This window comes from Panulirus ornatus, chromosome 64 (genome assembly GCF_036320965.1).
Source record: "Panulirus ornatus isolate Po-2019 chromosome 64, ASM3632096v1, whole genome shotgun sequence".
NCBI lineage: Eukaryota > Metazoa > Arthropoda > Malacostraca > Decapoda > Palinuridae > Panulirus > Panulirus ornatus.
The window spans coordinates 18,632,777-18,648,491 of record NC_092287.1 but is presented as its reverse complement, the minus strand read 5'-3'; the positions used below and the strand labels follow the sequence as shown (position 1 = coordinate 18,648,491).

Sequence of the window (15,715 nt, the reverse complement as noted above, 5' to 3'; positions counted from 1 at the left end):
TACAGACAGAATGAACCAGCGTCTCGCATCTTCCTTCTCAAAGCAGCAAGGGAAATACTCGAACGATCAGCCTTACAAGAAGGTGCAGACTAGAAAATAACAACCACATTCGCAACGGCTTTCGGAAGGGTAAAAACCAACTCTAAAATAATCTCATCAAAAGAAACATGAAACACAGTTGGCTCCCAAGGAGCCACAAAACCTTTGAAGAGTTCATTAGTCATCAATATACACAATGAATACCTCTTGGCCAAACTCAGTCACTTTTCTTTCTGGATCACTACGGTACACACTAAGTCCAGGAGGTTCAAATATGGCACCTAAAATACATTTCCAATAAAACGCCCAGACACTACAGTAAACCTACACCACGCATCACTAGACTGCAGGACTTCCTTGGTTTTGTATTTTACGTTCCCTGTGAAATTCCTTCTTTCTCTCCCATCAACCACAAAACAGTATAAAATGGTAATACGAAGGAATGTTTCCGACCAGAGCAGAGAACCAATGTCTCATCCGTTTACAACACCTCAGAGAATACAAGTACTTACTTCGCTTGGCCTTCAGTGATGTTGCTTCTCGTGTCTTCTATCAATAGCAGAGGAATTCCTACTTCGTTACGGGCAACCGGACTCCTGTGAAAAATAGTCAGTCGTAAGGTTTAGAGGAACTGCAACAAAATAATAGTAATAAATAATAATAATAATAATAATAATAATAATAAAAATAATAATAATAATAAATAACAATAATAATAATAATAAATAATAATGATAATAATAATAATAATAATACTAATAAAAACAACCATGATATTAATAATTCACAAAACATGCATAAATTTCGGTAACTTCGTAAACCCGAGATGGCCGAGGCATGTATGTGCTTTGCTCCTTGGCTCACGTACGGCACCTGCCACAGCTAGGCTATCCTAGAGAAATTATATCTACCCTCAGGTGGCTAGAGACAGCCCTGTTGTGCTATCCTGGAGAATTGAGGGTGACCTCAGGTGGCTATAGAGGCTGCCTAACTGTCTTAGAAAATGAGAGCACCAGCCATGCAGCCTCCAACCACCTGACAGTCTCCAGGTGATGGCAAACAGCGCGTGATCCGGCCCAAGTAAGACCCCAGTTTCACTTCACGAGGAAATCGACCCCAAAGGAACACTTGAACGAACGTTATATTCCTACCATCCCCCCACGGGATGGGGAGCTTAGGACGTGTCTTGAGAACTAAAATGTACTACCTCACTGAGCATGACAGTCCGCGTGTAGATGCTCAGTGTGAAATCTAACCATTTGAACATGACGGTATGGAATCTTGGGTACTGATGGCCTGCCCTTTGACCTGATCCTGAGGGTCAAAGGCCACGTCATCATATCTTAAGGTTGTACTCGAGGTTCGTAACTCGGTGGTCAGTGTGATAAATCTCCATGAAGCAGTGGTAAACCAATTGTCGTTATGACCAGCGAAACGAAATGGTTCGTCACAGGTGGGCCGTTTTGATAACTGTTACTTTCCCTACAGCTTGGAACTCTCTACCCTCTCATGCCTTTACCATTAACTATGAGCTACCGCATTTTAAAAGACAGGTTTTTCGCTTCCTCCAAAACTCGAAAATACTTTCCCTTGTATCCTCTTTTTCCTTTTCATAACCATCTCTTGTTTTGTGACTGCCCGGCCTTGATGTGGAGTTTTGTCCGTGACTGGGGCCCTCCAATGAGGGGGGGGGGGGGGGGAAATCAGGCTTCAACGCAAGGTGTGCTACAGTGTAAATCATCCTTTCCCATTATTCATGAAGTTAATGACGTGGCAATACTAACTTACAAAATTTCCTTCACTGATGAAAAAAAAATGTATACATAACTTAGGCGTGTTACGATGACAAGAGCGGATTTAGGTCAACTTAACGATATGTCAAATACTTTTATTCCATTTAAGGATTCCTGAAACTACATACATTATAATATGGTTACACATCAATGAAGCATCAAGGGAGCAAATGGGAACTTCAGTAAAGGGCGTAAATGGGGAGGTGATAACAAGTAGTGGTGATGTGAGAAGGAGATGGAATGAGTATTTTGAAGGTTTGTTGAATGTGTCTGATGACAGAGTGGCAGATATAGGGTGTTTGGGTCGAGGTGGTGTGCAAAGTGAGAGGGTTAGGGAAAATGATTTGGTAAACAGAGAAGAGGTAGTAAAAGCTTTGCGGAAGATGAAAGCCGGCAAGGCAGCAGGTTTGGATGGTATTGCAGTGGAATTTATTAAAAAAGGGGGTGACTGTATTGTTGACTGGTTGGTAAGGTTATTTAATGTATGTATGACTCATGGTGAGGTGCCTGAGGATTGGCGGAATGCTTGCATAGTGCCGTTGTACAAAGGCAAAGGGGATAAGAGTGAGTGCTCAAATTACAGAGGTATAAGTTTGTTGAGTATTCCTGGTAAATTATATGGGAGGGTATTGATTGAGAGGGTGAAGGCATGTACAGAGCATCAGATTGGGGAAGAGCAGTGTGGTTTCAGAAGTGGTAGAGGATGTGTGGATCAGGTGTTTGCTTTGAAGAATGTATGTGAGAAATACTTAGAAAAGCAAATGGATTTGTATGTAGCATTTATGGATCTGGAGAAGGCATATGATAGAGTTGATAGAGATGCTCTGTGGAAGGTATTAAGAATATATGGTGTGGGAGGCAAGTTGTTAGAAGCAGTGAAAAGTTTTTATCGAGGATGTAAGGCATGTGTACGTGTAGGAAGAGAGGAAAGTGATTGGTTCTCAGTGAATGTAGGTTTGCGGCAGGGGTGTGTGATGTCTCCATGGTTGTTTAATTTGTTTATGGATGGGGTTGTTAGGGAGGTAAATGCAAGAGTTTTGGAAAGAGGGGCAAGTATGAAGTCTGTTGGGGATGAGAGAGCTTGGGAAGTGAGTCAGTTGTTGTTCGCTGATGATACAGCGCTGGTGGCGGATTCATGTGAGAAACTGCAGAAGCTGGTGACGGAGTTTGGTAAAGTGTGTGGAAGAAGAAAGTTAAGAGTAAATGTCAATAAGAGCAAGGTTATTAGGTACAGTAGGGTTGAGGGTCAAGTCAATTGGGAGGTGAGTTTGAATGGTGAGAGGCTGGAGGAAGTGAAGTGTTTTAGATATCTGGGAGTGGATCTGTCAGCGGATGGAACCATGGAAGCGGAAGTGGATCATAGGGTGGGGGAGGGGGCGAAAATTTTGGGAGCCTTGAAAAATGTGTGGAAGTCGAGAACATTATCCCGGAAAGCAAAAATGGGTATGTTTGAAGGAATAGTAGTTCCAACAATGTTGTATGGTTGCGAGGCGTGGGCTATGGATAGAGTTGTGCGCAGGAGGATGGATGTGCTGGAAATGAGATGTTTGAGGACAATGTGTGGTGTGAGGTGGTTTGATCGAGTAAGCAACGTAAGGGTAAGAGAGATGTGTGGAAATAAAAAGAGCGTGGTTGAGAGAGCAGAAGAGGGTGTTTTGAAATGGTTTGGGCACATGGAGAGAATGAGTGAGGAAAGATTGACCAAGAGGATATATGTGTCGGAGGTGGAGGGAACGAGGAGAAGAGGGAGACCAAATTGGAGGTGGAAAGATGGAGTGAAAAGGATTTTGTGTGATCGGGGCCTGAACATGCAGGAGGGTGAAAGGAGGGCAAGGAATAGAGTGAATTGGAGCGATGTGGTATACAGGGGTTGACGTGCTGTCAGTGGATTGAATCAAGGCATGTGAAGCGTCTGGGGTAAACCATGGAAGGCTGTGTAGGTATGTATATTTGCGTGTGTGGACGTGTGTATGTACATGTGTATGGGGGGGGTTGGGCCATTTCTTTCGGCTGTTTCCTTGCGCTACCTCGCAAACGCGGGAGACAGCGACAAAGTATAAAAAAAAAAAAAAAAAAAAAAAAAAATCAATGAAGTATACCCGTGAATAATAGTCGAGGTTAGAAAACGGGGTTATTCTACTTCGATCTCATACAATACCTGTGTGCCTATAGTTAAAGATATCTTAAGAGAACATTCTCATGTCCAACACCCCTTAAAAAGAGACATTCCCAGTTAAAAGTCATTCAAGGATTAGAGCAAAAGTCTTCAACATTTTATCTACATAATCATATTACATTTCTGACGGTATTTACGTAAACCGCAGCGAGGATGAATTCGTAAACACCCAAATGACAATGTGTATTAATGTTCATAACACTACAAATATGATAACATTTTCTTTAGTTGGCATTTTGTCGCGTTGAACACCTATTCCATAACAATAGAATCGCAAATGTGTCAGGAGCAGATCTCCAGCAAAGAGCCAGATAGCGTCTTTCACACGAAATTCCGTGGGGACGGGAATGAATGCAACTAGTCAAACACCCGGTCAGTTACGGGAAAGACACGAGCTAGCAGCGCCGCGGTAGTGTGAAAATAACGAACTGAAATCCAGAGAAAGTATTTAGTTTTCCTTTAAGAATTTTTCTTTTTTGCAAGTGTGTCATACAGATTGCTTAATGTCACTAGGAGGGATGGATGAATCTAAGTACGCGGTCTCTGAAGGAAGTGAAGTGTTTTAGATATCTGGGAGTGGATCTGGCAGTGGATGGAACCATGGAAGCGGAAGTTAATCATAGGGTATGGGAGGGGGCGAAAGTTCTGGGAGTGTTGAAAAATGTGTATAAGCCGAGAACGTTATCTTGGAAAGCAAAAATGGGTATGTTTGAAGGAATAGTGGTTCCAACAATGTTATATGGTTGCGAGGCGTGGGCTATAGATAGAGTTGTGAGGAGGAGGGTGGATTTGCTGGAAATGAGATGTTTGAGGACAATATGTGGTGTGAGGTGGTTTGATCGAGTAAGTAATGGAAGGGTAAGAGAGGTATGTGGTAATAAAAGGAGTGTGGTTGAGAGAGCAGAAGAGGGTGTTTTGAATTGGTTTGGTCACATGGAGAGAATGAGTGAAGATAGATTGACAAAGAGGATATGTGCCAGAGGTGGAGGGAACTTCTCGAGAAGTGGGAGACCAAATTGGAGGTGGAAAGATGGAGTGAAAAAGATTTCGAGTGATCGGGGCCTGAACATGCAGAAGGATGAAAGGCGTGCAAGGAATGGAGTGAATTGGAAAGATGTGGTATACCAGGGTCGACGTGATGTCAATGGATTGAACCAGGCCTTGTGGAGCGTCTGGGGTAAACCATGGAAAGTTTTGTGGGGCCTGGATGTGGAAAGGCAGCTATGGTTTCGGTGAATTATACATGACAGCTAGAGATTGAGTGTGAACGAATGTGGCCTTTGTTGTTTTTTTGCGTGGGGAGGGGGTTGTCCTTTCATGTGTGGCAGGGTGGCGACGGAAATGAATAAGGGCAGACAGTATGAATTATGTACATGTGTATATAAGTATATGTCTGTGTATATATATGTATACGTTGAAATGTATAGGTAAGTATAAGTGCGTGTATGGACGTGTATGTATATGCATGTGTATGTGGGTGGGTTGGGCCATTCTCTCGTCTGTATCCTTGTGCTACCTCGCTAACGCGGGAGACAGCGACAAAGTATAGTAAAATATATATATATATATATATATATATATATATATATATATATATATATATATATATATATATATATATATATATATGTGTGTGTGTGTGTGTGTGTGTGTGTGTTTCTATTTCCTGATAACCCCCTTCACCCCCACCAGACGTGCCCCGGAGCGCGCTGAGCCACACGGTTACATGTTAATACATAATCAAACTGATGCAAGTGCCATATTTTCCCCGCGTTCATTGTCCCAGTGCACATTAGGTAACTGAGCAAAACTAATCCACATTAATCAAGCATTGCTTCAGCAAGAGAACTGTGACTTCATGTAGCAATTTTCAGAAAGAAGTATGCGACTAGCAAAAAAAAAAAAAAAAAGAATAAGTACAAGAATGCTGGGATAAGAAGCGGGTCAGCAAGTACGTAACGCTCCCTCCACGTACGTACGAATAAGGAGTGGCAAATATGAAACAGGTCCACCAAGTCATAGACTATCTAAGGGTATTTACTAAAAATCTGTCTTACTAAAGGCAACTGATGAATAATGCAGGGACGAATCTTTGTCATTAGGGGGTAAAACCTGTTTGACTACTGAAGGGGAGCAGTGTAACTAATAAAAAAAAACACCACTGATGCGAGACTAATGCTTCATAATGTGGAACGCTGGAGTCCCATCCCAATCAACTTTCTATGGCTGACACACGGATCACATACATAAAGTGTATGTGCTCTTAACACCTGACGAAGGTTGAAAAGATTCCTCGGCTGGTGGCTGGACCTAGACGGTCCTAATGACCCCCGGCAATTGTTAATCCTTAAAGCCCAAACCACCAGCCTACCCAACCCGACCAAACTATGATGCATATACATAACGAGAAAGTATGTGGTTTTTAGCCTTATCTCTAGTATATAAAGGTGTTAACGATTTATCAGGTGGTCATTACAACTTGACCTTAATGACCATGGCTGATGATAACCGTAAAACCCAACCAATCAGCCAAATCGAGGATCAACCTACCCATGAGCTGATGATCGTTCTGTGGTTGAAAGATCAATGAAACGAAGCCTCAATAATCTCGGTAATCAATTCCACCCGTCATTAATTTTTTGTGTTCGTCCTTAAATACTTAAATAACAAGAGTGACCCCGGAGTCCAAAACTTCTAAAGCAGCAATATACAACAATAACGCGTGTTGCCTTTCGAACTCGGTCCCCAAATGAACACCCACACTCTCCTGTACTGATCAACACATACATTTTGTCTAATATAGCCAGCGTGCAGCGCATATACCTGGCGTGTACCTAACTTACAAGCGGTTGGAAAGTAATATTAAAACTCTTAAAGTTTGGGATAAGACTGTTGGTCATGAGGACAGCGATGGCAAATCGAGCAGATGAATTGTCTATCATTAGTAAACAAAATGATAATCGTGTAAAACTATGAAGACTTTCTTGCATTTTAACGTTAAGCCTAACATAGCCTACATTTCAACGTATGCGGAAGAGTCCCAACCGTTGTTTACTTAATATATATTTTGTAAACAACGGTTGGAACTTTGTTCCATAAAAGTGTAAATTTTTATTCTAGGCTAGGCTGGGTTATCTCCATGGCGCTCTTTTCTTTATATCTTTAATAAACCCAGACACATGAGCCTTGACGCCCACGTCCACATGATAAGTCTACTCATCATTATAAAGACTGCATTCACGAGAGACGCGGCCCACACCCATCTGCAATACATGTGAATCCAGCCCGACTCTGCAGCTACACATTGATCTCTACAGTGTAAGAGCACAGCTTCATCATTTGATATAATGCATTAATTCTTACTGCTGCTCCCTACATGTTTAATGAATGAATTTGACTGAGAAAATTACATTTTATAATCAAAAAATCATATAGATTAGTCCACGCATCGATACTGCCGTTCTCTTTCCTCACATAAAATGGGTGACTCTTGCAAAATCATCTCTCCAGAGATTTTGAGTGTCAACTCTTTACCTCACTAAGATTAGCATTTCTCCCATCAAATCTATCTTAAATACATTGCTTTAATCCTGGAGTATTTTCGTATGCCCGTTCTTTTACAGTGATAACAAGTTTGATCGTTCTAAAAACCTACTCCATATCAACAGCAGCTCATTACTACCTTCAACACTGTCAGTCACAGACTTTGCACAATATTCGTATTGCCAGAATCATAACTGAATATACAGTATAATACATTAGTGCAGTAATCAGCAAAATTTTCAGACAATGACAGAAATACTCTTTATCAACTTGTAGCCACAGAGCCCACGTATCCAGCCAAAACACTTCCAGAATGATGGCGCCGCACAGTTAAAATTATATGGTTAAGATGTCAACGCTCCTGTGTCGCAGCGATGGTGTAGATGAGCAGCTGACGTTAGCAATATCATATATTAGCTGTGGGGTATTTTATATGAACTACGACATATATTAGATACGACAGAAACTTGATGCTGTAACTTTAAAACTAAGTGGAATTTTGTTCTTTTATTGAATATATTACTTGGTCGATCGCAGCAATATTCTGAAATAAGCACAACGAAAAATCACCAATAAAACTATGATTTTACTGAACTACCAATTTGCAACACAAACCATTGATGATATGATCTGGAACGTTGGGAAAATCAAGTTGGCGCCACAAGCACTGGCCCACGGCGGGTGATGACCGGCACATTTTCTAAACTCAGCCGTTATTTGCCGCTTTTCTCAACTGAAAGAAACATAAAACTTAATCAACTCTTCTTCCGAAAAATATATCTATTCTGATTATTTTAGGAAACAAAAGTGCGAGCGTAATTACCTCTGACATTTTCCTGTCGAAAGTTTTTTTTTTTTAAGTTTTAAATAAACATTTCACTTAACTAATGCGAGCTTAACAGAAATAAGTTTTACAGAGTTTGAATTGGTAATCTTTTTCAAAAGACCTACGCAAGCTTTGCCACACCTACCTGAAACAGTTGAAGAATCAAGTAGTCGATTAATTCAATGGGTGACACATAATAATACTCCAGTACCCCTACATACTCCTTATATCATTCAATACCCTTCTACCACAATACCAAACCCTCAGCACCACATTTTCTAATAAGTTTTCATCAAATATCGTATCATACGAGAATGCTTTGTCAATTTTTGATGCTCTGATACAATAATTGAGCTTTTTCTCTGGCCTTCGTTCTTTAAACCTATATTTCCTCTGAAACGTTATATGAAACAATGGGATTCTCTATAATGCAAAGTTTTCAAAGCCTCTAACTTCCCCTATCACTAGACTCTGGTGTAATGGTCTTGGCGGTAGTGACTGGTGGGGTGGATGAGGAAAGGAACCCGGATGTTCAGGATCTGACTGAAACAAAGATCAAGGGGAGGGGAGGAAGACTGTCTGGAAATGTCTTCGGGGTTAAGTCAGAGGTTGGTGTGAGGGTGAAAGCTAAGAAAAGGCAGCACTTGAGCTGATGTAAGTAAAAATATAAGTGGATTACAAGAAATATTAAGAAGCGAGGCGAGTGTTCCGGTTGGAGCTGACTGAAGGTTTCAGCAGTTTCGATGAAGAGAGATCGCATATTAGTGAACAGTGACTTGAATGCGAAAGAAGACAATGTGGCAGTTGAGAAATAATTGGGGAATATGGAGTTTTTAATGATGTGAACTGAAATAGTGAACAATATATGGAGTTGTTTGTTGAAAAAGGACAGGTGACTGGGATGATAAACAGGCATTACTGGGTTGATAAGCATGCAAAAGAAAGACTCTTGGATATGAGTGTGCTAAAAGAGGGGCAGCTGGTGGAATGTCTGATCATCATCTGGTTCAGGCGAAGGTAAAGATCTGTAGACTGTAAAGGCTTTCCGAAGAGAGAAAATGATGTGAGTGAGAAGAGGTTGGAGCTTGGAAAAGAGACCTGTGTGAAGAGATGCCAGGAAAGCATGAGTGAAGAATGACAAAAGGCGAGATTAGATTAAGCAAGGGCAGTAGGCGAGGAATGGAAGGTATTTATGGAAACAGTGCTATATGCAAGAGAAGAGCGTAGCATGTGGGACTTAGGCAGGTGAGAAAGAGCAGCGAGTGGTAGGATGATGAAGACGACAGTGAAAGAGAAAAGAGAGAGGCATGAAAGGTACTTACGAATGAATGGGAAACGTAGAGAAAAAAGTAGCAGGAAGTTAAGAAAAAGATGCAGGGCCTGAAAAGGAGGGCAAATGAGAGTTGGGGCAAGCGAATATCAGCAAACTTCTTGAAGAATAAGAAAATGTTTTAGAAGGAGGTTCAAACTGTGAGAAACACAATAGAACAAATGGGAACATCGTTGAAGGGGCAGAAATGAGATGAGGATGAGATATAGCGAGCACTTTGCAGGATTGTTAAATGTGTCTGAAGATATGGTGGCAGATATGGGGTATTTAGGTCAGGGAGGTATGAGAAGAGAGGGAGCCAAGGAGAATGTTATGCTGAAAAGGGAAGAGTTGGTGAAAGCCTTACGTAAGAGGAAATATGGCAAGGTGGCTGGAGTGAAAGGTATTTCTATTGAATTTCTTAAGAAATGGAGTAAATGTGTTGTTCACTGGTTAGAATTTTCCAGTGGCGACCAAAAGGATGAAGGCAGGTACAGAACATCAGACCGAGGAAGAACGATGTGGTTTCAGGAATGGTAAAGGAATGTGGATCAGGTGTTCGTAGAATGTGTGTGAAAATTTCTTAGAGAAACAGAAGGATTTTTCTGTGAAATTCATGATTAGGTTGATAAAGAGGCTTTATGGAAGGTGCTGCGAATATACATTGTGAAGAAACCGATTAGAAGTGGGGATTTTTAACAAGAGAATGGAGCGTGTCTGAGGAGGTAGAGGGAGGATGAGTGGTTCCAGGTGAAGGTGGGTCTACAATGGCTTTCTAATTAGTCTATAGGTGGGGAGGTGAGGAGGAGCAAACGCAAGGGACCTGGAAAAAAGGGCGGGTACGCAGTCTGTTGGGGGTAGAGAGGCCTGTAAGGTGGCGGGTCATATGTTTGCTGATGACATGGCAGATTCGAGTGAGATACTGCAGAAGCTGGTGTCTATATTTGGAAGAGTGTTAAAGGAGAAAGGCACGAAATGTGAATAAGAGCAAGGTTAGTGGGCTTAAAAACACAAAGAGACAGGTTAATTGGGGATGTGAGTTGAATGGATGAAACTTATAGGAAGTGTTACATACCAGAAAGCGGACATGTCAGCGAATGGGACCATGGATGCTGAGCTGAGTCAAAGTAAGGGTGAGTGGGTGAAGGATCTGGAAGCATTGAGAAGGGTGTCACTACTTGGGAGGGTGAATGGGCATGTTTGAAGGTATTGCAGTTTCAACGATGTTGTACTGATGCGAGGCATGGAATATCTAAGAGGATGTATGGAAGGGAGAATATGTGTTGGAAATGAAATACTTGTGGACAAACAATACGTGATCAGGGTTGATCGAGGAGGAAAGGATGAGGTAAGAGAGAGGTATGGTAATAAGATTATCATTGAGAAGGCTGAATGAAGTCTTGAATTGGCTTGGACGTATAGAGAGGCAAAGTGAAGGGTGTTTGACAAAGAGGATATATGCGTCGAATTGGGACAAGGAGAAGGGGAAGACTGAACTGGATATTGAATTTTGGAGATAATAAGATTCCGAGTCCTCTGGCCCTGAACGTGCTAAAGTGCGTAAGATATGGACAGGATAGAGTACATGTGGGCGACGTGCTCTCATTTGAACTGAACGAATGTATACGAAATAGCTAAGGAAAGATCACGGAAAGGTGATATATATTGTGTGTGGGAAGGGGGGGGGGGAGTGTTTTCTTTCTTTCATACTTGTTCCGTCGTTTCCCGCATTAGCGAGGTAGGGCCGGAAATAGACGAAGAAATTGCCTCATTCGCTCATATCCATTCTCTAGCTGTCATGTATGATGCATCGAAACCACAGCTCTCCATCCACAACTAGATCCCACAGACCTTTCCATGGTTTCCCCCGGACGCTTCACATGCCCTTGTGAGTCCTCTGACACCAAGATCTCTATACACCACACTGCTCCAATTCATTCAATCCCGTGCACACCTGACACCCTCCTGCAGCTGAAAACCCGATCAGTCGAAACCTTTTCTTTTTCTTTTTTTTTTTTACTCCATCCTTCCATCTGTAATTTGGTCGTCCCCTCCTCCTTGTCTCTTCAGAACACTAAATGGCACCAGATTTGGACGAAAAAGAGAATCTTTATGCATGCTCTGCAAACACTTAATCCACTTCACCCGTCTGACAATTCTTGTCAAAACCAAATATAATAGAGCTCTAAATCACACAAAACAGAGCACACAGAACAATCACCGGCTGCCTTAATAGCCAAAATCACTCAACACACAAGGAAACAAAGATCCTCCCAACACAATATCACTTCAGTATGGTTATCTCTTTATTCTTTACAACAGTTCGAGATCCCTATACTCACACATTGCCCTCTTCCCTATTAACAATCACAACATGCGATATAACATTTACAACACACACACACACACACAAATAACCTGACATGTATCAAACATCCGCCCTCCAAAAAGAGAAGAAAAAAAATGTAAGTCTTAACCATTCCACATTTGAAACCATACCACAAAGACATGTAAGAGTTGCACTTTTTCGTCTACACTTATATCACCCACTCCTGCAACGTTACAAATGCCGATTCGACATACCTCAAGACCTTTCATGTTCACGAAGACACTGAACACTTACTGCTCTATTTCCCTTAACTACTCCCATACAAACACATACCCATCACTACACTTCATTGACCTATGGTTCCGCCAGGTAGACATGGTCGGCTTCCTGAGAGCTGCTCATCCGATATACAAATTATGGTTCCTTCACATCAACACATCATTTTATGACAAGGTACACAACGAGGACAGGACCTGTATTCTTGTTACCGAGATAAAGTGACTGATCTTCGTTTAATGAAACTCCTTTGGACCTTATGGGAAAGTTAACATCTATCTTTCACAAAAGTAACACTGTGAATAGGGACAGTGTTAGTTGTGTGTCATCTTAACAAGTAGTGCTTCGTCAAATGTTTCTTTTCTTTTGTCAACATTATACATTTGTGGACAATGTATGTACCGTCTCTGCAGACAATCTAATTTCTTGATTTAAAGATCCTACCATTCATACGACCCTAATGATACATCACGTGAGTCAGTTATACTGAGCATTACAGTGAACATTATCATCCTGATAGATTTTCCTTCTTTCACTGACAGAATACATTTCTCCATTTAGTTATCAAACTTTTAAGAAATTTATAGATTCGTGAAATGCATACTCTCTCTCTCTCTCTCTCTCTCTCTCTCTCTCTCTCTCTGTTTTTCAGTACAAAATTGCTCAGCTTACCCTAATGATGAGAACCTTCGGTCGGTCTGTCACGTCAAGAAAATGTCTAGCCTTCTGCAGGAGAGGGAGTCTGAATGCACGCCTCATCAAGATCGATGAGGCTCAAAAGGCATTCGTCCCCATGGACGGATGTCTTGAGAACCTCACGATCTTAGATGCGATCGCCGGTCGTGCGCGGGCACACGCCCACGGTGTGCACCTGGCATTCCTCGACATGGCAAAAGCATTCGATAGTGTTTATCATAACACTATCGAGCGGGCCATGTCGCGGAAAGGCATTCCTGCCGCTGTCAGGGCATATATAATGTCGTCGTACGACCGGGCCTTCACCCATATTGAAGGAAGCGATGATGATGCAGGAAAGGTGAATATGACTCGTGGGGTCAAACAAGGTGATCCCTTATCGCCTATCCTTTTTAACCTTGTGATTGACGAGGGAATCACAAGAGTAAAAGAGACAGGCGTGGGAGTGAAATTGGGTGACCAACGGGTATCAGCACTTGCATTTGCTGATGATCTGGTTCTGGTAGCACAGACGCCCACTGGCCTCCAGAAGGCAATTGATGTAATGGCTGAGACCCTCGCGGGGGGTGGACTTCAAGTCAACCCGGGAAAGTGCCGTACCCTCAGCATGGAAGTCGACGGCAAACGCAAGACTTGGTATGTCAATCAACAGAGGACATTCCAAGTCTTGGGCAGCGCTGTCGGTTCCATGAGTCCTGAGGACGAGTACAAGTACCTCGGCATCTTGGTTGGGTCTAAGGGGCGGCGGAAGTCCTACGGCGCCCTGCTAGAAGAGGGGCTCCTAAACATCACCAGAGCCCCTCTAAAACCTCAGCAAAGAGTTGCGTTGCTTGTGGGACACTTGGTGCCCAAGCTCAATCATCGACTGGTGCTTGGTGAAGTCTATAAGACGCAATTAGCACGTATGGACAGGCAGGTGCGAGTGGCTGTACGCCGCTGGCTCCGTCTAAGCCATGACGTGCCTTGCGCATACTTTCACTCGGCTACAGGAGATGGGGGCTTGGGTATACCAGACTTTGTCTCGACCGTCCGTCTGAATAAACAGGCGCGGTTCGAAAAGCTGCTCACCTCGACCGACCCGGTGATTCATGCGGCAGTTCGGGAGCCTGCAGTTATGAGCAAACTGCAGCGCTGGGCCGGACCCGCACGCATTGCTGGTCGTCAGGCGGGCAACAAGTTCGAACGCCTGAACGCATGGAGGTCCAACCTAACCAGTACTGTCGACGGGGCGGCTCTCGCTCCATCTGCTGCCGTGCCTCAGGTCAGCAGGTGGGTTACCAGCGGGAACCGTTTCATGTCCGGTTCTGATTATGTGAAGGCCATCCAAGTCAGGATAGGCGCGCTGCCGACCCCAGCCAGGGCGTCCAGAGGCCGGCCCGAGATCAACGGCCTCTGTGACACCTGTCACAAACCTGGGACACTGGGGCACATCGCTCAGATGTGCCCTCGTACCCATGGGGGTCGTGTCAGACGGCACGACAACATCTGTGCCTATTTGGCCGGACGTTTGAGACAGAGGGGGTACCAAGTGGTCTGTGAGCCTCGCATCCCTATTGCGGGGTCCTTTCGGAAGCCGGACATCGTGGCTTCCAAAGGTACAGAGGCCTGGATAATAGATGGCCAGGTCTCTGGTGTCCACCTCGCACTCTCAACTGCACACAGGCATAAGTGCAGTTATTACGGCACCCCGGAAGTCCTACAGGGCGTACGGGATTTAACCGGCAAAGACACCGTGCACCTAACATCAGCCATTGTCAACTGGCGAGGTGCATGGTGTCAAGAGAGTGCGAGTGCTCTCATTGGGCTAGGGCTGACACACCGGGACCTAGAGGTGTGCAGTGTCAAAGCCCTAACCTGGACGCATTCCCTCTACCGAATGTGGTCCAAGAGCACAGGGTAACATAGTCGGGCCTGCCTCGAACATCTGGTGTCGGCCGTCGGGCAGGTCGAAGGTCTCTCCCCTTTGTGGCATAGGGTGTGCGGGATTAGTCAACTCTCCCGTGGCTCCCGGGCAGGTACCAGTTCCTGAGGGGCGGGTTGTCGGGCGGGCGGTGGACGCCTTGGCAGGGTTGCCCATTGCTCCCGACCGACAGGCCGTTCTGGAAGGTTGAGCGGTGCTGGGAGGTCACTGTGCTTCAGGTTCGGTAAGGTTTGTTTATATTAAATAGTCGAACCATCGTCTTTCTGCCATCTCCTACTGACTTCCGCCTATGCTATCAGCAGTCTGATCTTAATCTTCCTCTTGTTCTATCCATACGACCTTACTTCAATTAAACACTTCCTTCACTATCTACATGTAGTCGTAGGTCGCTTACCGACATCCACCCCTTTTGTGTAGTTAACGTAACTCCAAAAGAGAAGCACAGTCTTGAATTAGAAAAGTAGTTAGCACTTCCTGCACGGCCCAATTGAACTAATTGGGAATCTATGAAGATAGCGATAGAAGGCGGCTCACGACGATCTTAGGCCCGTTGTAGGGGGCGGCCAGGAGAGGGCGCTGTTCTCGAGGTCCATCCCCCTCCCCCAGCAAGGTTTAAGAGGTGACCGTAGATCTAATCTTACATCACACCTCCTCCCGCTGGCTTACGATCGACAGCAGTTTTTCACACAAGACAGGTTCCCAGCCAATCTGTCTGAAGATGTTATGATATGGTACAAATCTCACATATATATATCATTTACTCTACTCGAGACACAGAAATAAATAAATACATAAATAAATAAATAT

At 43.6% G+C, this 15,715-nt stretch overlaps 1 long non-coding RNA gene across 1 annotated transcript; it reads right to left on the bottom strand.

Annotated features, from left to right (window-relative positions):
• Nucleotides 1–548: 548 nt before the first annotated feature.
• On the bottom strand, nucleotides 549–13,043 carry LOC139746203 (uncharacterized). Its single transcript, XR_011712105.1, has 3 exons — nucleotides 12,964–13,043; nucleotides 8,167–8,284; nucleotides 549–635 (listed from the first exon to the last, which is right to left on the bottom strand). It is a non-coding gene; the product is annotated as an uncharacterized lncRNA (long non-coding RNA).
• Nucleotides 13,044–15,715: the final 2,672 nt, after the last annotated feature.